Genomic DNA, 25,007 nt, shown 5'->3' with positions numbered 1-25,007 from the left:
AGCAGACATGTTCTTACAAATCCGACCTCTTTATTTATTTATTTATAAACTTCAGGCTTTTTAAAAAATATTTATTTATTTAGTTGAGAGGCAGAGTTACAGAGAAGCAGAGGCAGAGAGAGAGAGAGAGAGAGAGGTCTTCCATCCACTGGTTCACTCCCCAGATGGCTGTGATGGCCAGACTGCACTGATCCAAAGCCAGGAGCCAGGAGCTTTTTCCAGGTTTTCCATGCAGGTGCAGGGGCCCAAGGACACGGGCCATCCTCCTCTGCTTTCCCAGGCCATAGCAGAGAGCTGGATTGGGAATGGAGCAGCCGGGACTTGAACTGGCGCCCATATGGGATGCTGGCACTGCAGGTGGCGGCTTTACCTGCTACACCACAGCGCGGGCCCCCGTCCTCTTTATTTTTACACTCTTTGGTCCCATTTCCAGTTTTATTTTTGTTCTCAAATTGTTATCCTCCCATTTTCCGAAGGACCCTCTAGCCAACCTGTAAGTAAGTGGTCATCAATTCCAGCATTTGAAAATCACACCTGAAATCCCTGGAGTGACAGCATGGAGCTGACCAGCCTGGCCCTGTGGGGCGTCCCGAGCACATCAGGTACCCATATTCAGTGTCCTTTCCCACTTTCCCCCGCCAGCAGCCCATCCCACCTCCCCCAGCCAAATTCCACAGCCTCAGTCAGGGTAGGGGATGCGCAGAGGGAGGGGCTGGAATTCTTTTTAGAGTCACTTTCAAGGGTCCTTTAGACTCACACACTTCCCACTGGTCCCCTTGGCTTTGTCCCAGTCCTTTAACCTGAGTATAATGAGTCCACCCTTTCTCTACTGTTTGCACGGCTGTCTCAGTGGTCAGGAGCACCTGGTAGGGGCCCTCCCAGCACGGCTGCAGTCTGTCTTCCTTCGAGGTCTTTATCAGCACCAGGTCGCCGGGCTCAAAGTGGTGAACCAGGAACTCGAGAGGTGGAGGCTGGGCAAGGAGTCCTTTGAACCTTGGGGATGATAAAGCAGAGGATGAGGCTGGTACACAGCTCCTTGGACACTGATGCTTGGTTTCCAGGGTAGGGAGGGTGCAGTCCTACCCAAGGGAGCCCAGATAGCAGTTCCCAGGGGGACAGTGCCACCTCCCTTCTCAGAGCCGCTCTAATCCTAAGGAGTGCTACTGGGAAGCATTTGGTCCGAGGTAGCTTAGTTTCCAAGGATAGTTGAGCCACCTGCTTTTCAGGTGTTTAGTCATCTTTCTCCCTTTCCTGCAGAGAAAGGATGCCGGGGAAGGTGGTAGTCCCAGTTAACCAAGCTTTCCCATAAGCCCCTTCAGTGTCATTGATGTAAAGTGACTTCTGTTGTCTGAATCAACATTCTCTATGAGGCCAAATCCAGGTATAATTTGTTCTAAAATGATTTTGATGACATTTCCAGTGGAGGCGGGTTGTGAGTGAGAAAGCTCCCACACAGCCGGAAGAATGATGTACAATCCTGGGCTCCCCACCTGAGGCATTTCTGTAGTACACCAGAACACTGAAATGGCCCGCACCCAGGAGGCCTTCCTCCTGCCGTGTGTTTTCTAATTACCTTCTTATTTATCCTCTGACATGTTACACAACCTCCATACACCTGCTTAGCCACGGTGTAGACGCCCACACTCCCACAGTCTCCACATGTTGCATCACACACAGCCTGGGGACGCCACTGGCTCCCTTTCTGCAGCACGCACATCGGTCCCCTCGATATGGGTTTACGTATTTCCCAGTTCTGGGTGGTTCCTCTCTTTCCTCTGTAGTGCACTAGGGATGTGCGGGATTAGATTGAATGATTTTTTTAAAAAAGATTTATTTATTTATTTGAAGGTCAGAGTTACACACACACACACACACACACACACAGAGTGCGTGTGAGAGAGAGAGGTCTTCCATCCGATGGTTCACTCCCCTATTGGCCACAATGGCCGGGGCTGTGCCAATCCGAAGGCAGTAGCCAGGAACCTCCTCTGGGTCTCCCAGGAGGGCGCAGGGGCCCAAGGACTTGGACCATCTTCCACTGCCCTCCCAGGCCATAGCAGAGAGCCGGATCGGAAGTGGAGCAGCCGGGACTCGAACCAGAGCCCATATGGGATGCCAGTGCTTCAGGCCAGAGCGTTAACCTGCTGCACCACAGCGCTGGTCCCAGATTGAATGATTTAATTCCTTCTTCTAGGGAGCTTTGCTTAGCAGCTTCCTGTGCAACCCTGTTTCCTATACCTTCCATAGACTTTCCCTTTGATGGCCATTTACCGGAACTACAGCCACTTCTGCAGGAAGTAAGAGGTTTCTAGAACTTGTGTTGCTAATTCTCCACGTGCAGTTCCTTTCCTCTACTATTTATAAGGCCCCTCCCTGTCCAGACTTTCCCACAAGTATGTCAACCTTGTAGGCAAGTTTAGAATCCACGTGTGTAGGACCTCGGCCCTCGAGGAGTTTTTGAGCTTGAGGGAGAGCCTTCAATTCACAGGTTGGGCCACCCAGTTGTTAGGTAATTGTCCACCCTCACCTAAGGATTGACTGTTACCACCGATGACAGCGTAACCGTGTGTCTCTCTCCCTCTGTTCCTCGGGACGAACCATCCACGACCAATCTCACCCCATTGCATGGTGGGGCTTCCCTGGGATCAGGCCTGGCCCTAGTCTTGTGTCCTAAGCAGTTGTGGTCTGACGGCTCTTGGCTGGCCTTTCCTTTTCACAGGAACCCCCTGCATCACGTGTCTGCTGTCCTACTGCCTGAATTTCTTCCGGAGACCATGGAAGGGGGTCGGGTCTTTTGAGCACAAGAGTCAATCTACAATCTGCCATTCTGCCGTAACTGGCCGGTCTCAAAAGCTTTCTGAGTTTTTTTGTTTTTGGCAAAGGCAGATTCACTATTCCTGATATCCCCACTGGGTTGATTTTTTTGCTGTTTTTTGCTAAGTAAGGGTCCCAAGTGTTTTGCCCCTTTTTCTACAAACTGCAGTTGACTTTTGTTGACTTGTAAAGCCTTTCTTTCCCAAAAAGTTAAGCAAGTTTACAGTGATCTCTGACACTTCACGCCTCTCTTTCCCAAGATTAGAAGATCATCTACATATTGTGGAAGGTCTGAACCCTCCCAAGACTTTTTCTAACACTTGGCCAAATATATCTGGGGCTTCTGCAAAGCCTTATTGGTAACACAGTCCAGTGGTAGTGTTTTCTTCCGTTTTCAGGATTTTCCCACTAAGAAGTTCTCTGCTTCCCTGGTTGGAGGGACAAGCCCAAAATGCAGCTTTTAAACCCACCACACTAAACTGTGTCCACATGGGATCTGACCAAGGAGGGTGTAAAGACTTGGCAATGGGGCCAGCACTGTGGTGCAGGGGGTTAGTGCCCTTGCCTAAAGCACCAGCATCCCACCTGGGCGCCGGTTCGAGATCCGGCTGCTCCGCTTCCAGTCTAGCTCTCTGCTGTGGCCTGGGAAAGCAATGGAGGATGGCCCAGGTCCTTGGGCCCCTGCACCCACGTGGGAGACCTAGAAGAAGCTCCCAGCTCCTGGCTTCGGATCGGCACAGTTCCTGCCGTTGCAGCCAACTGGGAAGTGAGCCATTGGATGGAGGACCTCTCTCTTTCTGCCTCTCCTCTCTCTGTGTAACTCTGACTTTCAAATAAATAAATAAAATCTTAAAAAAAAAAAAAAACGACTTGGCATATGGGGTGACAGGTCTGATTTATACCTTGCTCACCCATACTTGGAGACAAATCTTTCCCTCTTCCTCCTCAGTTAGGGTACCCATTAGTCCTCGTATTTGTTCCTCATCCACTCTAATCTTAAACCCACTCTCACAATCAGGTCTCAGCCCAGGAGATTAATTCCTGCCTCAGGTTCATATGAAAGTGACCCCTCAACTTGTTCTGATCCTAGTCTGATTAGCAGTTTTGGAACCTTTACCCCCATTTTTTCCCTGAAGAATTCTGTGCCCTTTGGCCGATGTGTCAGGGAAGAAGGAGCAGCTCCAGGGCCAACCAGAAGCAGTGTCTCTGCCCCTTCAGGGCCCGGCATGAAGTTTATCCAGGGTTCCTGGTGGGACCCACTCAGAAGCAACCCCCTCCCCCTCCCCCTTCATCAGAAGTCACGAGGGGGGTTACCTTTTCTTCTCTCTTCCATCCTGGACACTCTCTCTTGAAACGTCCTGTCTCTCCACACCTGCCACATCCAGCTGCCCTCCGTATTCCCCCGCCCTCAGCCATTTGTTGAACGTCAGGATTTCCCCATCTTTTGAGGGAGGGATGCATTTATTTGAAAGTCAAAGTTACAGGGAGAGGGAGAGGTGTTGGGGGGAGGGATCTTCCATTCGGTGATTCACTCCCCAGACGGCCACAATGGCTGGGGCTGGGCCAGAACCAAGCCAGGACCCAGGGGCTTCATCCAGGTCCCTCACGTGGGCGGCAGGAGCCCAGATCCTTGGACCATCTTTCACTGCTTTCTCCAGGCCATTAGCAAGGCACTGAATTGGCAGTGGAGCAGCCAGGACACAAACCAGCACCCATACAGGATGCCGATGCCCCTGGCAGTGGCTTTACCTTCTACACCACCACACTGGCTAACGAGGGGGATTCTTATCCAATCCTTTTTTTTTAATCTCTTCTATGGTGGAAATGATAACTTTTACTTTTTGTTTTTAGCTGAACTTAGGCCAAAAGACCGAGGGTTCACAAATCAGGTTTTTAGGCCAAACACAGCAGCAATACTTAAAACCATTTTTTGCTTTTCTTTGTTTCTGGTCTGAGTGGTGACCCCCCCCCCCCCCAAGACACCAACATTCTCCCCAGTAGACTCTGGGGAACGTCAGAGCCTCTTCACGGCCCTGCCCTCCAGGTCTAGAATTCTGCTTTCCCATTTTTGACTCAACTCTGCCTTTCCCTGTATGCTCAATCTGCCATAATAGAGACTTCCTTCACACCACTCCAAGTCTTCCTGTGAGCTCAACCCCCAGCAGCAGAGGTTTCTTGCACACCCAGGACCCAGTTCGTCCATCTCTGGCCATTTCCCACGCAAGAGAATGAGACCTTGGGTCAGGACTCTGCACTCACTTCTTATCTTAGTCACACACACGCACTCAGCCTCCAAAAATACCCAACCACCAAGGCAGTTCTTAGAGTCCAACTTTTCCTACCTTGGCTCTTGCACGAGGTTGCTTGGTTCCTGCGGTGCCTCCATGTGCAATTCTGTGTCCCTGCCACTGTCTTCTGAATGACAATCTTGAGCTTTTCTGTGGGGGGATGCTGCACCCAAAATCGGGTGGGGTGCATCTCCCTCTGTGCCAGAATCCCCCTCCATGCAGGCCCAGAGATCCTGGATGAGCCCCGAGTTAGTAGGAAATATCCTTACCTAGGCACTCAAGAGAGGGACTCAGACTTAGGAAGTGCCGTGGAAAGTGAGACTTTATTACCTGTCTTGTAAGATCAGGTATCTGATGAGCAGGCACACCTGGCGCAGTTACAACAACCAACAACCTAGGATAAATCCTAGGTCCCTCCCCCAGCTCCTCATTGGCTGAGTACTATAGGGTGTACAGTCTTCTCGGAGGTCGTCCAAGTTACAGAATGACTGCCCTCCTCCCTTCTCTGGCCTTTGATTTCCTCTTGGCTACTCCATAACATCTTGCTTGCCTGGTGAGTCTGGTAACATCTGCAAGTCAGCTCACAGTAGTTTTCCATTCTGTGTTGCAAATGGCCCACCAGACACTTTGTTACAGCAGCCCTAGGAGATTCTCATCAGCAGACCATGATGTCACCTGCTTCTCCATAGATAACACCTTGAGGGCTGGTATTGTCTCCAGGGGTTTTGTTCAGGAGAATGGCAGGCTAGGGGCAGAAAGTAACTCCCACCTGCATGTAGCCCCCAGACTGAAGCCCACGTGGCCATCATTAAATTCCCTGAAGAGCATGGCCATAAGCATCACCGACCAGCCTGGAATTTGGATGTGCATTGCACCTCTCAGCCCATCTTCAGTCTATAAGAACCTTTACCTTTTACCCCTCGGAGGGCCCGGAAATGAAGCAATAGCTGCCTGGCTCCTTCCTTTGTGCTTGGCAAATAAACACCTCCTCTCTTCTACCTCCCTGATGCCAGCGATCGGCTTTCTGCTTGTCGGATGAGCGGACCCAGGTTTGGGGGTTCTGTAATAACTCCTCCAACTAGTTCTGGAGATTCGTTCTAGAACAGAACCAGCACCAACTAAAAACAACCAACAGGGCTGCTGCCTATGTCCCCATGAAGATCTTTAGCTAATTATATGGTCATTATAATAAAATTACCGTAGACTTCTGATATTTTCAAAATAGGGAGGGGGGTAGAAAATGGGCAGTACTCAAGCCCTACACCTAGCTCTACCCTCTCTGAATATTCAATGAATGGGCGTCACCCAAGACGCCTCCAGATCACATAGAGATGGCCCTGAACGTGCAGCTCTCTTGTGCATACCCACACCCTTTCCTGAGTGTGGTTATATTTTGCACATAAACAAATCTTGTTTCTCTGCTGACTTTTGCCTACATGTCATCCTGGAATTCTTTTCCCAGCCACCCCCATGACACCATCACCTGCTCCCTCCTGGAGTGCCCAACAGCAGGAAACTGGATTGATTGCAAGCACACTAGCCAGGACTGGACCAGGCGCTCTGATATGGGATATCACGTGAGCGTGACAAGCTTCATTCCAAGTCCTAATTTGTACTGTTTTTCCGGTTGCAGTTGGAAACTCTGGTAGAGACACTGAACACAGTGAAGATAGCACGCATCTTTTCCTTGTTCCCATCATAGCTTTTATGACCCCCATTAAGTATGAAGTTTGCTGTAGACACGTTTGCCAAATAATCAGCCTCAAGTGGGAGCTGCTCAAAAGGAAAGCTGTATTTACTTGCAATGAGTAAAGGAGACAGTAGGAAGGTACAGTTCCCCAAGGAATCTGTATTGGGGAGAAGCAGGTTTCTAGGGCATGTTCAGGATGTAGACAGGGGAGCAGGGGGGCCGGTGCCGTGGCATAATGGGTAAAGCTGCTGCCTGTGGTGCCAGCATCCCATATGGGCACCGGTATGAGTCCCGGCTGCTCCACTTCCGATCCCTCGCTCTGCCATGGCCTGGGAACGCAGTAGAAGATTGGCCAAGTCCTTGGGTCCCTGCACCCAGCCGGGAGACCCAGAAGACCACTGCAGCCATCTAGGGCATGAACCAGCAGATGGAAGACTTCTCTCTCTCTGCCTCTGCCTCTCTGCAACTCTGCCTTTCAAATAAATAAATAAATCTTAAAGGGGGGGGGAGGGGAGCTGGAGGGTGCTTCCTTCTTGCAAGTACTTAGCTTTATACATTGTGTACTGAAAAAATCTCACGCAGACTGGCTTTATTGCAGCTTTCCTGGTTTGTGGTCGTCTGGGCCTCTCTGAGTGCGATGTCGCAAAGTACGTTTTCTTGAAACGGCCACTGTCAGATTCTCTGCCCCTGTCCTTTGTCCTAAATCTTACACTCAGGTTACAATAGTGGTGCTTCCTGGGCATGTGGACGGGGCCTATGTTTAGAATGCCTTGAGTGCTGCTGTTGCCTTCGTAAAATTCTTCCTTTTTAAAAATATTTGTTTATTTGAGAGACAGAGTTGAGAGAGAGAGAGAGAGAGAGAGAGAGAGAGAGAGAGAGAGAGAATATGAACCTTTGATCTCATGGTTCACTTCCCAAAAGGCCACGTTGGCCAGGGCTGGGCCAGGCTGAAGCCAGGAGCCAGACTCCATCTGGGTCTCCCACGTGGGTGGCAGGGAACCAAACACTTGGGTCATCTGCTGCTGCCTTTCCCAGGCCATTAGCATGGAATTGGATTGGAAGTGGAGCAGCTGGGACTGGAACCGGCACCCACATGGGATGCTGGAACTGCAGGCAGCAGCTTTACCCACTATACCACAGTGCTGGCCCCATGAACGTACACTTTGATGAGGTGTTTTTTTTTTTTTTTTTTTTTTTTTGACAGGCAGAGTGGATAGTGAGAGAGAGACAGAGAGAAAGGTCTTCCTTTGCTGTTGGTTCACCCTCCAATGGCCTCTGCGGCCGGCGCACCGCGCTGATCCGATGGCAGGAGCCAGGAGCCAGGTACTTCTCCTGGTCTCCCATGGGGTGCAGGGCCCAAGCACTTGGGCCATCCTCTACTGCACTCCCTGGCCACAGCAGAGAGCTGGCCTGGAAGAGGGGCAACCGGGACAGAATCCGGCGCCCCAACCGGGACTAGAACCTGGTGTGCCGGCGCCGCTAGGCGGAGGATTAGCCTAGCGAGCCGCGGCGCCGGCCTTCGATGAGCTTTTTAAAAAGAAAAGTTTTAAACTTACAAAAAAATTGTGACTAGTTCAGAGTTTCCAGATCCCTCACACCCAGTTGGCCCTGTTACTATCATTTTACTGTTAGTATGGAATATTTGTTACAATTAATGAATCAATAGCTCCCCATTTATTCAGATGTCCCAGTCTTATCTAATGTCCTTTTTCTGTTCTGGGATTGCATCCAAGACACCTCATTATGTTTAATTGTTGTTCTGTCTCCCTGAGTTCCTCTGGCTTGTGAGTTTCTCAGGCATGCCTTGTTTTGATGAGTGTGGTGCTTTGGAAAGATATTGGCTGGATATTTTACTGACCCTCTCTCGGCTGGGATTTGTCTGCTATTTTTCTCATGAGACTTGAGTGATGTGAGGGCACAGAGATAAATCCTTCTCATCACCTTGTATCAATAAATTATTCAGTTTTTCTTTTTTAAAGTAATTATTAGGGGCTGGTGCTGTGGCATAGTAGGTAAAGCCACCACCTGTGATGCCGGCATCCCATATGGGTGCTCGTTCGAGACCTGGTTGCTCTACTTCTGATCCAGCTCTCTGCTATGGCCTGGGAAAGCTGTGGAAGATGGCACAGGTGGTTGGGCCCCTGCACCTGCCTGGGAGACCCAGAAGAAGCTCCTTGTTTTTGCCATAGTGGCCCATCTCGGGAGTGAACCATCAGATGGGAAGCTCTCTCTCTCTCTCAATCTTTCTCTGCCTCTCTGTAATTCTGCTTTTCAAATAAATAAATAAATATTTTAAAAAAGAATTATTTATTTGGAAGAGAGAGAGAGGTATCTTCCATTCATTGGTTTACTCCCCAAATGCCCACCATAGCTTAGGCTGAGCTGGGATGAAACCATGAAACCAGGAGCCCAGAACTCTGCCTGGGTTTCCCACATGGGTGGCAGGGTTCCAAGGACTAGAGCCATCACCTGTTGTCTCCCAGGACGTGCAGCAGCAGGAGACTGAATGGAAAGCAGAGAGAGACACTTCCATACAGGATGACGGCATCTTAACTGCTGGGTCCAACGCTTGCCCCCTTCTAAGGTACAGCTGAGTGGCATTAAATAGATTCCTACTGTAACGCAATCTTCACCACTAGTGGGATCATACAGTGTTTGTCTTTTTGTCTGGCTTATCTCACTTAGCCAAAGTCTTCAAGGTTCATCCATGCCATAGCGTGCATCAAAATGTCACTCCTTACAGATAAAGAGTGTCTACTTTACGGATATGTCACATTTTGTCCAGCCATGTTGGGGGCTGAACAGGACTTTTCTCCTGGAATCCATGCAGAGATTTAAACTCTGAAGTCTAAATGCGTTGAGCGATTAGGAGTGGAGACATGGTCTACTTACAGCACTGGAGAGGTGCGCTGGGTGGGAAGCCTTGGGGGTCATTGGAGGAATGTCCTCAGAAGGAAGTTCTCACCTGAGCGTTGGCTGTTTGGGTTGAGTTCGGCCTCGCCTCTCCCTCTGCTCCCTGGCTCACCACATGACTGTTCCCCCAGACCTGCTCCAGCATGGCCAGCGTCCACCAGATGCCGGATTAACTGGGTTGCCTGATCCTGAGCTGTGACCCTCCACACTGTAGGCTGACACAAACCTTTTCCTTCCCAAGAGCCTCCTTGTGGGTATTTTAGTCAAAGTAAGGAAGAGCTGACTCAGCGCTCCATTTGTGCACCACTTGGGTTAGTCCCACCTTTTGACTGTTGTGACTAGGTCCCTGCACTATTTTTAAATTACCTTTAAAATTAACTGACAGTAAAACTGACCTTTTTTGGCATACAGTTCTATGATTTTTAACACAAGCTTAGATTTGCATAACCACCGCCACAATCAGGATACAAAAAGAATTATCCCCCAGCCGCACCCCAGTGCTCTCATGCTGCCCTGTGAAGCTGCACCTTCTCTCTACTTGTAGAATTAGATTTTTCGGGCTGGCACCACGGCTCACTAGACTAATCCTCCGCCTTGCAGCGCCGGCACACCGGGTTCTAGTCCCAGTCGGGGCGCCAGATTCTGTCCCAGTTGCCCCTCTTCTAGGCCAGCTCTCTGCTGTGGCCAGGGAGTGCAGTGGAAGATGGCCCAAGTACTTGGGCCCTGCACCTCATGGGAGACCAGGAGAAGTACTTGGCTCCTGTCTTTGGATCAGTGTGGTGCACCGGCCGCAGCGCACCGGCCGCGGCGGCTATTGGACGGTGAACCAACGGCAAAGGAAGACCTTTCTCTCTCTCTGTCCACTCTGCCTGTCAAAAAAAAAAAAAAGAAAGAAAGAAAAAAGAAAAAAAAAAAAGAAAAAAGAATTAGATTTTCATCCCCAGAGAATTTCCTGGGGAGGAAGGTTTATTTGAGTGCATGATTATGCAGGCTCACGGTCCAATCCCAGGTGGCCCCATTACATCAGCCTGGTATCTGTGGGGGGCAGGGTGCCTGTGGGGGGTGGCTAATGGGCCGAGCCAGGAAGCAAAGAGACCCAAGCAGCACTCGCTTCCTTCACATCCACGCATCTCCACTCCACAACTGAATCCAATCTAATTACTTTCCAAGGCCCCACCCACTCAGACACCATAATTCAATTAAGTTCCATTCTTAATCATTGACACAGGCTTTGGGGATCCAGACTCTAACACGGGCCTTTGGGGACACCCCGATGCTTTTCCAAGCTGAAACAGCCACACGACCTGGTCACAGGGGCTCCAGCCCAGCCACCTGGCCCGGTCTCATCACTTCCCAAAGGCTCCTCTTTCAGATACCATCTGTGATTGGATCAAGTCTCTGCTGTTTCCAGTCCATGACTTGGAAATGTAATATGCATGCATTGGCAGCCAAATCCTGTCCAGACTCTAAGATTCCACCTTGGCTCTCCAAAACTCATGTCCTTCTCATATACAACATTCAGTCATTCTAGCTCCAGATGTCCAAAGTCTCAAGTCCAACACGAATTCCAAAGCGCACGGTCTCCTATGAGATTCAAGGCAAACTCCCTTAGCCATGGCTGGGGGACAGGCCCAGAGTACACATTTCCATCCCAGAAACGGGAGACAGCGGAATATAAAGGATTAACAGGACCAAAGCTAGAGCAAAACCCAGCAGGGCAAACAGCACATCCTGAAGCCGGAACCCAGCGTCCTGAGTGCACGGTGAGGGGCGGTCCTGCCCCTGCGGCTTTGCCCACACTCAGTTCAGGCTGGAACCTCCTCTCCACAGCTCCAGCGGACACTGCCTTGGTGGGGATTCAGTGCCAACTCCGACCCCACATTTCCACTTGACGTGGCCATCATTGGGGCTTTCAGCAGCACCTTTGCCCCCGTCAGTTCTCCTGCAGTTTGCAGCATCCTTTGAAATCTAGGTGGAGGCCTCCATGCCCCCACCGCTGTGTTGGCCTCTGCCCCTGCGGCTGCTCTCTGCGGCTGTATGCTGATGTCTGCAGCTTTCCCAGGCCTGCAATGCACTGAATGCCAATTTCCTCGGCACCTGTCTCCTGTTGCTGGTACCTCCACCCTCCTGGGGTCTTCACCCTGGCATCATTCCACTGGGTGCTCCAGGTCAGGGCTCCTACCCTGAGGCACAGCTGCCTGGCCTCCCAGGCTATCCTCTGAGATCTTAGTAATAGACCTGCTACACAAATATTTGTGCACATATTTTTAAAAATTATTGATTTATTTTCTTGAAAGACAGAGGCAAAAAAAAAAAAAGAGAGAGAGAGAGAGAGAGAGACAAAGAGAGGTCATCTACTGGTTCACTCCTTAGATGGCTGCAAAGGCCAGAGCTGTGCTGACCCAAAGCCAGGAGCCAGGAGCTTCTTCAGGGTCAACAACGTGAATGCAGGGGCTCAAGGACTTGGGCCATCTTCTATTGCTTTCCCTGGCCATAGCAGAGAGCTGGATCGGAAGAGCAGCCAGGATTCGAACCAGTGCTCATATGCGATGCCGGCACTGCAGGCGGTGGCTTTACCTGCTACTCACAGCACCGGCCCCAGCGTACATATTTTTGCATGAGCAAGTTTTTATTTCTCACAACTAAATACTTAGAAGTAGGAATTGCTGGGTCTTTCTAAGAACTCTTTCCTAGCAGCTGGCAATGTGGCACAGTGGGTTATGCTGCTGCCTGCAACACTAGCATTCCATAGAGCATCAATTCAAGTCCTGGCAGCTCCGCTTCCAATCCAGCACCCTGCTAAGGCACCTAGAAAAGCCGCAGAAGAAGGCCCATGTGCTGGGTCTCCCACGTGGGAGACCCAGATGGAGTCACAGGCTCCTGGCTTGTCCAGCCGTTGCAATCATTTGGGGAGTGAACCAATGAATGCATAGATCTTTGTCTCTCCCTCTCTGTCACTTTCCTTTTTAAAGATTTATGCGAAAGGTAGAGTTACAGAGAAAAAAAAAGAGAGAGAGAGAGAGAAAGAGAGAGAGAGTCTTTCATCCGCTGGTTCACTTCTCAAATGGCTGCAACAGCCAGAGCTGGGCCAAACCAAACCCAGGAGCCAAGAGCTTCTTTCAAGTCTTCCATATGGGTGCAGGGGCCCAAGCGCTTGAGCCATTTTCCACTGCTTTCCCAGGCGCATTAGCAGGGAGCTGGATCAGAAGTGAAGCTGCCAGGACTCAAACTGGCACCCATATGGGATGCTGGTTCTGCAAGCAGTGGCTTAACCCATTATGCCACAATGCCAGCCTCCACTTTGTCTTTCAAATAAATAAAATTAATATATTTTTAAAAGAACTGTTTTACAGAGTAGCTGTATCAATAATGAGATTTCTAGTTGTTCCACACCTTCCCCAGTATGTGGTAGTATTAGTTAAGCCATTTTCATAGATACCTAGTGGTATCTTATGGTGGTTAATTTGTAGTTTCCTTTTTTTTTTTTTTTTTTTTTTTTTTTTGACAGGTGGAGTTAGACAGTGAGAAAGAGACAGAGAGAAAGGTCTTCCTTCCGCTGGTTCACCCTCAAATGGCGCTGCACCGATCTGAAGCCAGGAGCCAGGTGCTTCTCCTGGTCTCCCATGCGGGTGCAGGGCCCAAGGACTTGGGCCATCCTCCACTGCACTCCCGGGCCACAGCAGAGAGCTGGCCTGGAAGAGGGGCAACCGGGACAGAATCCAGTGCTCCAACCGGGACTAGAACCCGGCATGCCAGTGCCGCAGGCGGAGGATTAGCCAAGTGAGCCGAGGCGCCGGCCATGTAGTTTCATAATGACTTATGACATTGAGCATGTTTTCAAGTGTTTACTGGTCATCCACATATCTCCTTTGGTGAAGTGAAGTTTAAGTCTTTTGTACATCAAAAAAAGTTCTCTTACTGTTGAATTTAAGAATTATTTATGTATTTGGGATGTTGAGAGTTTTTTATTGATCACTCAATCACATTCTCCATGACAAACAAGGACACATATAGAAATTAAGTGCATTTCTTATTTCCTGCGACAGTATGTTCCTGTGTATTAAAAATATTTCTTCTAGATTGAGTTATCAATATTCGAGGTAGTACACAATGATAAAAAGCATATTGCAGGGCCAGTGCTGTGGTGTAGTGGGTAAAGCTGCCTCCTGTAGTGCCAGTATCCCATATGGGCGCTGGTTCAAGTCCCGGCTGCTCAACTTCCCATCCAGCTCTCTGCTGTGGCCTGGGAAAGCAGTGGAAGATGGCCCAAGTGCTTAGGCCTCTGCACCTGTGTGGGAGACCCAGAAGAAGCTCCTGGCTCCTGGCTTCGGATCAGCGCAGCTCTGGCTGTTGCGGTCATCTGGGGAGTGAACCAGTGGATGGAAGACCTCTCTCTCTGTCTCTCTGCCTCTCTGCAACTCTGCCTTTCAAATAAATAAATAAATAAATATTTTTTAAAAAAGCAAATTGCAAACTTTGGTAATTAGTAAACATAAAAAGTAAATTTTTAGGGGTGGGCATGTGGCACCGCAGGTTAAGCTGCCACTTGGGAGCCTCAGCTCTCATGTCCCGGTGTGGACTTCGAATCCCAGTGAGGCTGCCTCCTACGCAGCTTCCTGCTGATGTTCATGTGGGGAGGTGGCAGGTGGCTCAGGTACTTGGATCCACTACCATGTGAAAGACTGAGATTAAGCGCCTGGCTCCTGTCTCCCTTCCTGGCTACTGTGGGTATTTGGGGAGTGACCCAGCAAGTGGCAGATTTCTCTCTGTCTCTCTACATTTCTACAGTTCTGCTTTTCAAATAAATCAAAAACTTTTTTAAAGCATAAAATTTTATTAACAGTAAAAAATTTACTATCTATGTGTACATCTATGAATGAATATTTATTATCACAATTAAATAGAATTTATATTTATCCTTTTTCTGTTGTCTACTTTTTTTTTTTTTAAGATTTACTTAAAAGGCAGAGATACAGAGAGAGAGGGGGAGACAGGGACAGAGAGAGAGAGATCTTCCACTTGTTGGATCACTCCCCAAATGGCCTTAACCACCAGGGTCGGGCCAGGCTGAAGCCAGAAGCCAGGAGCTTCTTTCAGGTCTCCCACATGGGTTCAGGGGCCCAAGCACTTGGGCCATCCTTCACTACCTTCCCGGGCCACAGCAGAGAGCTGGACTGGAAGAGGAGCAACCAGGACAGAATCCAGTGCCCCGACCAGGACTAGAACCCGGTGTGCTGGCGCCGTAGGCGGAGGATAGCCTATTGAGCCGTGGCCCCGGCCCCTGAAAATGATTTTTAAAACACAAGATTTATAGACTCTGGAACAGTCCTGAGGACATATAGCACATAAAGAAACATTTACAGAAAAATACATTAACCTTCGGTAAGAACAGCAATTAGCCTGCAGTGTTTGAAGCCAATGCACTCCCCGGCTCTGCCCTCTCGCCTTGGCCAGGGAGTATAGGGGCCCCACAAGCTCCCAGCTCCTAGTGTTCCTGGGAGGGGCGGGACTGTAGCATTTCTCACCTTCCCTGAAGTTCTGGGCCAGTGCAGCCGAGAAGAGGGGGCTCCCTCCTTCTTCCCCGGGACAGGCAGTCCCTCTTACCCTTGCCCCAGGACAGGCAAGTCCAGAGGACCTCAGGCTGCTGCTCCCCACAAAGACACAGACCACAGAACAAGGGTGTCATTCAGAGATAAGCTAATCAGTGTCCCCCAGATCCAGAGCCCAGGCTCAGACTTTACCTAGGGGCAGAAGCCTAATCTTTCCTCCAGGGAAATCACTTCTGGAAGGACATCAGTGGTGTGAAGACCCACTGAGAGGACACTGGCAATTCACCAGGCATACTGAGATCTTCAAAAACTTCATAGAGGGGTGCATGCTTGGCCTGTCGATTAAGGTATCAGCTAACAGGCCCAGGTCCCTAATCAAAGTGCCACTGGCTAATGCCTGGGAGTGGCTCAGAAGTCTTTACTGTGACTCATTTCTATTTCAAGACCCTAAATGCACCTGATATTCTCCTAAATTGTCTTTCAGGTTTTCAGTCTCATTCCAGGGAGTGATGTAATCACCAGCCACCCTGGACTGGTCCAGACCCCACTGTGAGAGCAATGCCTGAGCATTCAAGGTCATCCTTGGCTTCATTTCTTTTTATTTTTTAAAGACTTATTTTTATTTATTTGAAAAGCAGAGTGACAGAGAGAGGTAGAGAGAGGGAGAGAGAATATCGTCCTTTCACTGGTTCACTCCCCAAATAGCCACAACCACCCGGGCTGGGCCAGGCCAAAGCCAGGAGCCTAGAATTCCATCCTGGTCTCCCACATGGGTGGCAAGGGTCCAACTACTTGGGCCATCTTCCACTGCCTTCCCAGATGCATTAACAGGGAGCTGGATCAGAAGTGAAGCAGCTGGGACTCGAAGTGGCCTCTGATATGGGGTGCTGGTGTCCTAAGCAGCGGCTTCACGTGCTGTGCCACAGCGCGAGCCCCTGGCTGTGTTTCTGAGCTACACCCACGTGGGTTTGTACCCACCCCTCCATGCAATGGTAATCACTTCCCCTCTTACAAATTTCCTCTAAAATGAAAGACACCCACTTCCCCTGCTCATGGAGTCATGGCTTTGCAAATTACTGCCTATGGTTGATCTCCTTATTTGCTGCAAATAAATTGCTCTGTGACAACCCCTGGTGCGTTTCCTAGAATTTGCCAGGGAGAGGGCCCAGTTTCCGGGAGGTAACAAGAATACCTGAATTCAATACCTGGCTCCACTCCTGACTCCAGTGTCCTGCTAATGCAACCTTGGAGACAGCAGTGACGACCGACATCGTGGGTTCCCTGCCACCCATCTGGGAGTGTGGTGTAGTGGGCTGAGTTGACAACTTTAGGCTTTGGCCTGGCCCAGACTTGTGTGCATTTGAGGAGCAAACCAGCAGATGGGACTTCTGTCTGTCTCTGCTTCTCTGCCTTTCAAAAACAAAGTTCATGGAAAGTGTAGATGATTTTTTAAAGATTTATGTTTTTAAATTTATTTGACAGGCAGAGGAGGAGTTGAGAAAGAGAGAGAGAGAGAGATCCATCCAACCACTGGTTCACTCCCCAAATGGCTGCAATGGCTGGGGCTGGGCCAGGCCAAAGCTGGGAGCCTGGAACTTCCTCTGGGTCTTCCATGTGGGTGCAGGGGCTCAAGTGCTTGGGTCTCAAAGAGGCACCCATATGGGATGCCCGCATCCCGGGAGACTTAACCCGCTATGTTAAAATGCCGGCTCTGCAGATGATCTTTTAATTCTGTTTTTTCATGAACTTTTCAAAACCCCTTCTTACAGGCTGGACTGTAGGCAGGATAGTTTGCCAGGGAAAGAGATAGCTGGGGTGGGAGGAGGGGCTGGAAAGGAAAGGAAAAAGGTAAGAAAGGAAAAACCATACCCGAGGAATACTCCTGGAGCCCTGAAGGAAGGCAGCAGACAGGAGAAACATATGTTTCAAAGGAACCCTCAGATGCTGTTGCTTCCGCTGGAGGGACCTGGTTGAGCCCTCTGCAAACTTCTGTGCAAAACAGCTACTCCAACATCAGCCCGGCAGAATAAGTCATTAGCATACACCTCAACCAGTCAAGGAGAACTTCCTGCTTTAGACCTGCAGAAAAGGTTGAGCCAGGCAACCTTGAGAGGCAGGTCCAGGCGAGCAACTTGGGGCAGGCAGGGCAGCCCTCTGGGGTGTTGGTGTGCCTGCCTCGTTCTCCAGGGTCAGGAGACAGAACAGCAGAAAAGAGAGGCAGCAGCACACCTGCACAGACCCGGCAGAGAAGGGGAGGTGCGACTTGGGAGACCGCAGCGATCAACAAACCCGGCCGCAAGGAGGCGCTGCGACCCGGCAGAGAGAAAGGAGAACACAGTGACTCCATGAGCTGCAGCATGGCAAGCCGTCCTGCCCTGAGTCCAGTACCAAGAAGAATCTGCCGCCTCTCTGGGGGCGAGATGCAGACCTGAGCCAGAGCAGCTGCAGACCCCTCCTGCCACTACCCCTGCGACACCGACTCCAGAACTCCCGCAACGGGCACACAGCAAGTCTCGGTGCCCTAGGGAGCTCTCTCCCGACAAGGGCCCGGCCTTGACTGGTTTAGTCATGGAGAAATTGGTGCCTCAGGTACCTCTGAAAACAACAGAGCAACCATACTGGAGTCAGTGGACTTGGCAGCTGGATGTGGTCGGGGAAAAAGTCAAAGAAAGCTCTGTAAAAACCACGGTCACCTCAAGGCGACAGCGGCCACTCCCAGGACTGTGGCGTCCTGCGAGGAGCGACAGTGCAGGGTGCAAGAGATGACACAAAATAATCCAGCCAGTCACTAAACGAAGACACAAACAAACAAAGCAAACGATATTAACAAGCCTCAGCGCTGGGGAGACCAGTGACCAGAGGGGCTGAAATAAATTACCCAAATTGTCTGGTCTCCAACAACAAAAAAAATTAGGAGACACGCCATCATGAGAAACAGGAAAGTACAACTCATACAACAGAAGCTGCCTGTGAAAGTGAGCAGATGCCCGATTTAACAGATAAAGCCTTCAAAGCACTCGTTATGAATATACTCAATAAGCTACAGAAGATCATGCTTAAAGAGAACAATGGCCTGAGGACAATGCCACATCAAACAGAGAGTATGAACAAAGGGGTAGAAATTGTGTAAGGAGAAAACCATTGGGAACGCTGGAGTTGAAAAGTCTCATCATTGAAACGAAGAACTGCCTAGAGGGGCTGAATGGTGGAGATGAACTGGCAGGAAAAGGGATCAGCGAACTTGAAGACCGCGTGGAAGGGATGAGGTAATCCAAGGAACAGAGGGAAATAAACTGAAGAACAATTAACTGAGCCTCAAAGAAACGTGGGATGTCATGAAGTATACCAGCATATGTGTAATGGAAATACCAGAAACAGAACAAAGGAACAGAAAAATATATTAGAAAAAATAGCTAAAAGTGTCCAAATTTACTGAAAAACAATCATCTATATTCCCATTTCATCTTTTCAACTGATTTAAAAAGCAGTTGTGGGGGCTGGTGCTGTGGTGCAGTAGGTTAATCCTCCGTTTGCGGCACCGGCATCCATATGGGCACCAGTTCTAGTCCCAGATGCTCCTCTTCCCATCCAGCTCTCTGCTATGGCCTGGGAAAGCAGCGGAAGATGGCCCAAGTCCTTGGGCCCCTGCACCCACGTGGGAGACCCAGAAGAAGCACCTGGCTCCTGGCTTCAGATTGGCACAGCTCCGGTCTTTGCGGTCATTTGGGGAGTGAACCAACAGAAGGAAGACCTTTTTCCCTGTCTCTCCCTCTCACTGTCTGTAACTCTACCTCTCAAATAAATACATAAATAAAATCTTTAAAAAAAACAAAAGCAAAAGGGGCCAACACTGGGGTGTAGTAGGTTAAGCCACTGCCTGCATTGCCAACATCCCATATGGGCACCAGTTCGAGTCCTAGATGCTTCACTTCTGATCCAGCTCCCTGCTATGGCCTGGGAAAACAATGGAAGATGGTCCAAGTGCTTGGGCCCCTGTACCCACATAGGAGACCTGAAAGAAGCTCCAGGCTCCCGGCTTTGGATCAGCCCAGCTCCAGCACTTGTGGCCATTTGGAGAGTGAACACCATGGATAGAAGACCTCTCTGCCACTCAAATACATAAATAAAAATTTATTTACTTGAAAGTCAGAGTTACACAGAGAGAAAAGGAGAGGCAGAGAGAGGTCTTCCATCCGCTGGTTCACTCCCCAGTTGGCTGCAATGGCCAGAGCTGCGCCGATCCGAAGCCAGGAGCCAGGAGCTTCTTCTAGGTCTCCCACATGGGTGCAGGGGCCTAAGGACTTGGGCCATCTTCTGCTGCTTTCCCAGGCCATAGCAGAGAGCTGGATTGGAAGTGGAGCAGCTAGGACTCAACTGGTGCCCACATGGGATGCCGGCACTGTAGGTGGCGCCTTTATCTGCTATGCCACAGCACCGGCACCTAGGTAAATAAATCTTTAAAAAAAGCAATTGTATAAAATAATATCTATCAATATATTTTTGGTACAAGACATATAGAAAGAAATGTGATGTATCTGCCAGTTTAACAGCATAAAGGAATTCATGGGGGAGAAAAGCTGCAGTGGACTAAGGAAATGTTTTCAGATGGTAACTAAAACCCACAAGAATAAATAAAGAGAACTCGAAGTTATAAGTAACATTAATTTAAATAAAACTTCTCCTTTCTTTTTCTCAGTCTTTTTATAAAATAGGCATGCTTAATACAAGCATCTATGTCATCTCAGAATCAATCTCCATTTTAAAAAGTTTCACTTATTTATTTGAAAGGTAGACAGAGAGATCTTCTACCCACTGGTTCATCGCCCAGACGCTTGCAATAGCTGGGACTGGGCCAGGCTGAAGCCAGGAGCCAGGAACTCAGTCCAGGACTCTCATGTGGGTGGCAGGGGCCAAGCGTGTGAGTTCTCACCCGAGACCTCCAAGGGTGCACATCAGCAGGAAGCTGGAATCCGAAGTCAAGCTAGATGCAGGTTCTAAGAGGTATCTTTTTAAAAAAAAAAATTATTTATTTATTTAAAAGAGTAACAGAGAAGGAGAGGCAGAGGAAAGCGGGACGGAGGGAGAGAAAGAAGGAGAGAGAGAGAGAGAGAGAGAGCAAGTGAGCTTCTATCTGCTGGTTCACTCCCCAAATGATGTAATGGCTGGGGCTAAGCCAGGCTGAAGCCAGGAGCCAGGGGCTTCATCCAGGTCTCCTACATGGGTGCAGGGGCCCAAGGATTTGGGCCATCTTCTACTGCTTTCCCAGGCGCATTAGCAGGGAGCTCGATTAGAAGTGGAGCAGCCAGGACTCGAATCAGTGCCCCTATGGGGGGCTGGCGTTACAAGGCAGAGGCTTTACCCGCTATACCACAGCGTCAACTCCCCCAACAGCCATCTTCACCACTGCACCAAATGCCCACCTCTCTCAGTCCACATTTATAGATGTAATCTCTGGAATAATACCACAAAAGGGGGAGGGGATATGAGCTATAGGAGTAAAATATCTATATTTTATTGAAATGAAGTTAGAACAAATCTGAAGCTGATTCTGATAAGTTTAGATGTAAGCCCTACCTAAAGCAATCACTAACAAAGTATTAAAAAATAAAACTTTCAAAGTATTTATTTCTTTTTATTTATTTGAAAGAGACAGAAACAGATAAAGAGAGCTCTTCTATTTGCTGGTTCACTCCCTAATGCCCACAACAGCTAGAGCTGGGCCAGGCCAAGTCCGGAAGCCAGGAACTCTGTCTGGTCTCCCACATGAGATTCAAGGACCAAAGCAGTGGAGCCACCACTGCTGCCTCCCCAGGTGAATGTTAGTAGAAGCCGGAAGTGGAAATGGAGCCAGGACTTGAACCCAGCATTCCGATTTGGGATGTAGGTGTCTCAAGTAGTATCTTTTCTTTTTTATTTATTTATTTGAAAGGCAGAATTACAGAGAGAAAAAGAGAGGGAGAGAGATCCTTCATCCTCTGGTTGACTCCCCAGATGGCTGCAATAGCTGGGGTGGGACCAAGCCGAATCCAGGAGCCTGGAACTTCATCCAGGTCTCCGAGGGTGGTAGGGGTCCAAGCACTTGGGGCCTCTCCCGCTGCCTTCTCAGGCACACTAACAGGGAGCTGGATGAGAAATGGAGCAGCTGGGACTTGAACCAGGGCTCCCATGGGATGTTAGTGTTGCAGGCAGTGGCTTAACCTTCTGGGCAATGCTAGCCCCTCAAGTAGTGTGCCAAATGGCCACTCTAGAAAAGGCCATTAAAAAAAAAAAGGTGGAAAAAAAGCATTAAGCAAATTAAGGTGGCACATTAGAAAATATTTATTTAAGGGATGGTGTTGTGGTGCAGCAGGTTAAGTCACTGCCCGAGATACTGGCATCCCATCTGAGTGCCAGTGTGAGTCCTGGCTGCCCCACTTCATATCCAGTTCCCTTGCTTATGCGCCTGGGAAAACAGCAGAAGATGGACCTCGTGTTTGGGCCTCTGCCACCCAAGTAGGAGACCTGGATGGAGTTCCTGGCTTCCGATTTTGGCTTGGCCCAGCCTCAGCTGTTGTGGCCATTTGGGGAATGAACCAATGGATGGAAGACCCCCCTCTTTCTCTCTCTCTCTCTGCCTCTGCTCCTCTGTAACTCTGCCTTTCAAATAAATAAATAAATTTTTAAAAAAAGGAAAATACTTGGGGTTGGCATTGTGGTGTAGTGGGAAAAGCCACTGCCCACAGTGCCAGCATCCCATATGGGTGCCAGTTTGGGTCCCGGCTGCTCCATTTCCAATCCAGCTCCCTGCTGATATGCCTGGGAAAGCAGCTGGAGATGGCCCAAGAGCTTGGGGCCCTGCACCCATGTGGAAGACCTGGAAGAGGCTCCTGGCTTCTGGCTTCAGTTTGGCCCAACCCAGACCATCGAGGCCATTTGGGGAGTGAACTAGTGGATGGAAGACCTGTCTGTCTGTCCTTCTTTCTCTCTGTATCACTGCCTTTCAAATAAATAAAATAAATGTTTGAAAAAGGAAAATATTTAATGCAAAAGAAAGCAGTAAAGGAAGATTAGAACACAGAAGATTTGAGACATACAGCAAATGGAAAATAAAATGGGAGATATTTTAAATCAGTGACAACATTACATGTGAAGGCATCGAGTGAGTCAGTCAAAAAGCTGAGCTTGTCAGACATGATTTTTTTTTTTATTTTTATTTTTTATTTTTTATTTTTTGACAGGCAGAGTGGACAGTGAGAGAGAGAGACAGAGAGAAAGGTCTTCCTTTGCCGGTGGTTCACCCTCCAATGGCCGCTGCGGCCGGCACGCTGCGGCCGGCGCGCCGCGCTGATCCGATGGCAGGAGCCAGGAGCCAGGTGCTTTTCCTGGTCTCCCATGGGGTGCAGGGCCCAAGCACCTGGGCCATCCTCCACTGCACTCCCTGGCCACAGCAGAGAGCTGGCCTGGAAGAGGGGCAACCGGGACAGCAGAGTTAGACAGTAAAAAAGAGAGACAGAGAGAAAGGTCTTCCTGCCGTTCCTCCTGGTCTCAGGGCCCAAGCACTTGGGCCATCCTCCACTGCCCCCCGGGCCACAGCAGAGAGCAGGACTGGAAGAGGGGCAACCAGGACAGAATCCGGCGCCCCGACCGGGATTAGAACCTGGTGTGCCGGCGCCGCAAGGTGGAGGATTAGCCTAGTGAGCCGCGGCGCCGGCCTCAGACATGATTTCAAAGCAAACAAGAGCCAGGATCTGTACCTGTGCTGTCTATGGGGGCCCCGCACGTCAGCTTCACAGACACCAGCGAATTAAAAGTGAATGATCAAAAAAGATACATCTAGGAAACAGCCCTGCAGGAAAACTGGTGTGGCTACGCTACCACCAGACAGCACAGACTTTAAAAGAAAAAATGTTACTAGAGATGAGGAGGGACATTTGACTATTTTCAAACGTTCAATCTACTAGGAAGCCGAAACAGTGATAAACATATGTACCAAATAAGAGAGCCCCAACATATAGAAAGCAAAAACTGGCAGAAATGAATGGAAAAACAGGTTATTCCGCAATTGGAGACTATATTAGGGTTTCTCTTTAGAAACAGAACCAATAGGAGATACTCATATCTATTCATGCATATTGCTATATATTCATCTCTATATATCCCTATATCTTTATCTACATCTATAGGTATATAAATATCCATGTACCCATTTCTATATACATCCATATATCCATACCCAGACGGTAACATATCTCTCCACATAACACACAGAGTGTTTATGACGTTGGGCTCTCGTGACCAAGGAGGTTGAGAAGTCCCATGATCCGTGGGCTGCAAGCTGGAAGCTAAGGCCTGAGGGCAGAAGGTGGCCATCACAGCTCAGGGAGGGAGACTGAATCCACCCCTCCTCCACCTCTTTGCTCTACTCAGTCCCTCCACAGATAGGACGATGCGTATTCACACTGGTGAGCGCACTCCTCTGTACCCAGTCTAGTAATTCAGATGCTCTCTCTTCCAGAAATACCCTCACAGCACACCCAGGAAGATGTTTTATCCGCTTTCTGGACATTCCTTAGCCAAGTCAAGTTCACACATAAAATTATCTACCATGAGACTCTAATACCCAGCTTTCAGCAATGATAGAACGAGACAGAAAATCCACAAGGGAATATAAACATTGAGAACAGCATAAACCAACTGGACCCAACGGACAAGTAGTGACCACTTGATCCAACTGCAGGACATACATATTCTTTTTTTTTTTTTTTTTAAAGGTTTATTTATTTGAAAGGCAGAGTTGGGGGGTTGGGGACAGAGACAAGAGAGATCCTCCATCTGCTAGTTCACTCTCCAAAAGGCTGCAATGGCCAGGGCTGGGCCAGGCCTAAGTCAGGAGCCAGGGGCTTCTTCCGGGTCTCTCACATGGGTGGCAGGGGCCCAAGCCCTTGAGTCCTCTTCTGCTACTTTTCCCAGGGCATTAGCAGGGAGCTGGATGCAAGTGTGGAGCAGCAGGGACCTGAACCAGTGCCCACGTGGTACGCAGGCACTGCAGGCGGCTGACCTGCCGCATCACAGCACCGGCCCAAGAATATACATTTTTCTTAAGTGCACACAGAATATTCGCCAGGTTGGCCATATGCTAGGCCCAAAAACAAACCTCAACGAATTTAAACGGACAGATAAAAATAAAAGCGTGTTCTTGGACTACAGTGAAATGAGGACAGAAATGAATAACGAAGACAATTTGAAAAACTCACAAATTGGTGGAAATGAAATAACCCCGGGGGCTTCTCTGTCTAGGAATTCGGCAGCGGCCTGTGCGTGGATTTCCATGTGCCCAGTTTTCTCATGAGGTTCCCAACAGGGAGCGGGGCTGGGAATCCGGTCCTTTCCCTCTGCGCCCCACCCCGGCTCCCCCGGCCCCCAGTCAGAGGGGCTTCAGAAAAGGGTCTGGGGACATCCGAGCCACAGACTTCTGGAGACTAAGGCGGCGGAGAGGCCCCGTGGTTTGGCTGTGGGACCTCGAGCCAGCATCGCGCCGCTCGGAGCCTTAGCTTAGCGGGCCCCTCGGCGGTTTCAGAGGGACACAGCAGGTAGCAGGCGAGCCTAGCAGACGCAGTCCTCCGACCCCGGACAAAGGCAAGTCCACGGGCGGGTCAAGGCGGGGCGCCCGGGTCAGCTTCCATCCCGGGCGGCTGCACGCCTCGCAGGTGGAGACCAGGGGCGCGGGCGGGCGGGCGCGCGCAGCCCGTCCGGCGGGGCGGGAGAAGCCGGAGC

The 25,007-nt window shown here is 49.7% G+C and overlaps 1 long non-coding RNA gene across 2 annotated transcripts; it reads right to left on the bottom strand.

The window, feature by feature from the left end:
- Window positions 1-8: 8 nt before the first annotated feature.
- Window positions 9-24,965, bottom strand: LOC127483678 (uncharacterized). Of its 2 annotated transcripts, XR_011380937.1 has the most exons (3): window positions 12,942-24,965; window positions 5,157-12,480; window positions 9-993 (listed from the first exon to the last, which is right to left on the bottom strand). It is a non-coding gene; the product is annotated as an uncharacterized lncRNA (long non-coding RNA). The 2 variants fall into 2 exon arrangements; XR_007910148.2 differs by having other exon boundaries at window positions 5,157-24,965.
- Between the last annotated feature and the right edge of the window lie 42 nt (window positions 24,966-25,007).

The sequence above is a fragment of the Oryctolagus cuniculus genome, chromosome 12 (assembly GCF_964237555.1).
Source record: "Oryctolagus cuniculus chromosome 12, mOryCun1.1, whole genome shotgun sequence".
Taxonomy (NCBI): domain Eukaryota; kingdom Metazoa; phylum Chordata; class Mammalia; order Lagomorpha; family Leporidae; genus Oryctolagus; species Oryctolagus cuniculus.
The sequence above is the reverse complement of the archived record's forward strand: the minus strand, read 5'-3'. Positions and strand labels throughout refer to the sequence as shown.